Raw genomic sequence first — 2,372 nt, 5'->3', positions numbered from 1 at the left:
CACCAAGGAAGTCCCGTTTCTAGGTTTTCGGATGATGGCCATTCTGACTACCTCACACTGGTCACATGGCCATCATCAAAAAACTCACTGTGGTTTTGATTTGTATTTCTCTAATAATTAGTGATGCTGAGTATCTTTTCATCTTTTTTTTGTCCATTTGTATATCTTCTTTGGAGAAATGTCTCTTTAGATCTTCCATCAAATTTTTTTTTTATTTTGTTGTTGTTGTTGTTATTACTGAGCTGTATGAGCTGTTTGTATGTTTTGGAGATGAATCCCTTGTCAGTCACTTTGTTTGCAGATATTTTCTCCCATTCTGTGCATTGTCTTTTCATTTAGTTTATGGTTTCCTTTGGGGAAACAGTGGAAACAGTGTCAGACTTTATTTTGGGGGGTCTAAAATCACTGCAGATGGTGACTGCAGCCATAAAATTGAAAGACACTTACTCCTTGGAAGGAAAGTTATGACCAGCCATATTCAAAAGCAGAGACATTACTTTGCCAACAAAGGTCCAATGGATGTGAGAGTTGGACTGTGAAGAAAGCTGAGTGCCTAAGAAGTGATGCTTTTGAACTGTGGTGTTGGAGGAGATTCTTGAGAGTCCCTTGGACTGCAAGGAGATCCAACCAGTCCATTCTAAAGGAGATCAGTCTTGGGTATTCTTTGGAAGGAATCATGCTAAAACTGAAACTCCAATACTTTGGCTACCTCATGTGAAGAGTTGACTCATTGGAAAAGACCCTGATGCTGGGAGGGATTGGGGGCAGGAGGAAAAGGGGACGACAGAGAATGAGATGGCTGGATGGCATCACCGACTCGATGGACATGTGTTTGAGTGAACTCCGGGAGTTGGTGATGGACAGGGAGGCCTGGCGTGCTGTTATTCATGGGGTCACAAAGAGTCAGACACAACTGAGTGACTGAACTGAACTGAACTTACTGTGCAAAAGCTTTTAAGTTTAATTAGTTCCCGTTTGTTTATTTTTGTTTTTTATTTTTATTACTCTAGGTGGTGGGTCACAAAAGATCTTGCTGCAATTTATGTCAGCGAGTGTTCTGCCTATTTTCCTCTAAGAGTTTTATAGTATCTGACCTTACATTTAGGTCTTTAATCCATTTTGAGTTTATTTTTGTCTATGATGTTGGAGACTATTCTAATTTCACTCTTCCATACAGCTGTTCAGTTTTTCCACCAGCACTTATTGAAGAGGCTATCTTTGATACATTGTATATTCTGGCCTCCTTTATCATAGATCAAGTGATCATAGGTGTGTGGATTTATCTCCTGGTTTTCTATCCTGTTCCATTGATCTATTAGTCTGTTTTTGTGCCAGTACCATACTGTTTTGATGACTGTAGGTTTGTAGTATAACCTGAAGTCAGGGAGCCTGATTCCTCCAGCTTTTTTTTTTTCTTTCTCAAGGTAGCAATACAGTATTCTTGTCTGGGAAATTCCATGGACAGAGGAGCCTGGTGGGCTACAGTTCATGGGGTCACAAAGAGTCAGACGCAACTTAGTGACCAAACAACAATGGTATACGTACTATGTGTCAGGAGCTCTTGTAAGTACCTAAGATATGAACACAGAGTTGGGAAAAGAAGTGCACAGTTGGCTCTTTTTTTTTTTTTTACATAAAAAGGATTTTATTTGCAGGGGAGTGGGACTCTAGTCAAACAAGCCAAACCCCATGTCGTCATCTGACTCCTTTGACTCTTCCTTCTCCTCCTCCTTCTTCTCTGCTGCAGCTAGAGCAGAACCCGCAAAAAGTGCTGTAGATCCTGGGGCAGCAGAGACAGCCACAGCCCCACCAGCAGGCACACTGGCCAGCTTGCCGATACCCTGGGCAATGATGTCCTCAATGTTCTTTCTGTTCAGCTCACTGATGACCTTATTGAGCTGGTCATCATCTGCCTCGATGCCAATGCCGTCCAGGATCTTTTTGATTTCCTTGGCCCTGAGAGAGGAATTGCCCCCGAGGGTGGTCAACAAATAGGAGCTGAGGTAACGCATCTCAGCAGCGGCAGAGCAGCCTAGCACATGCAGCCTCAGTGGCTTCAGGGATGGAAAGGAAGGCCACAATTGGCTCCTATATGTCAGTTAAAACAGGCTCCAGGGAACCACTGGGTATAAGAGAAAAAAGAAGAATGAAGAATGAATTCAAGTTTTTGTTATGAGCAACAGAGGGGATGGTGTGGTCATCAAATAAGATGGGGTATATTATGAGTGGGTAAAGTTGCGGGCATTGCATATCAGGAGTTCAGCTTTCCACATGCTAGTTAGGCATGTTTCTTAAACATCCAAATGCAGACATCAAGTAGGTAGCAGGCTATACGATTCTGAAATTCTGAAAAGACATTTGGGATGAATATA

The 2,372-nt window shown here is 42.3% G+C and overlaps 1 pseudogene; it reads right to left on the bottom strand.

Moving 5' to 3' along the window:
• Positions 1–1,667: 1,667 nt before the first annotated feature.
• On the bottom strand, positions 1,668–2,012 carry LOC138929872 (large ribosomal subunit protein P2 pseudogene; annotated as a pseudogene).
• Positions 2,013–2,372: the final 360 nt, after the last annotated feature.

Source organism: Ovis canadensis, chromosome X, assembly GCF_042477335.2.
Source record: "Ovis canadensis isolate MfBH-ARS-UI-01 breed Bighorn chromosome X, ARS-UI_OviCan_v2, whole genome shotgun sequence".
NCBI classification, from domain to species: Eukaryota; Metazoa; Chordata; class Mammalia; order Artiodactyla; family Bovidae; genus Ovis; species Ovis canadensis.
The sequence above is the reverse complement of the archived record's forward strand: the minus strand, read 5'-3'. Positions and strand labels throughout refer to the sequence as shown.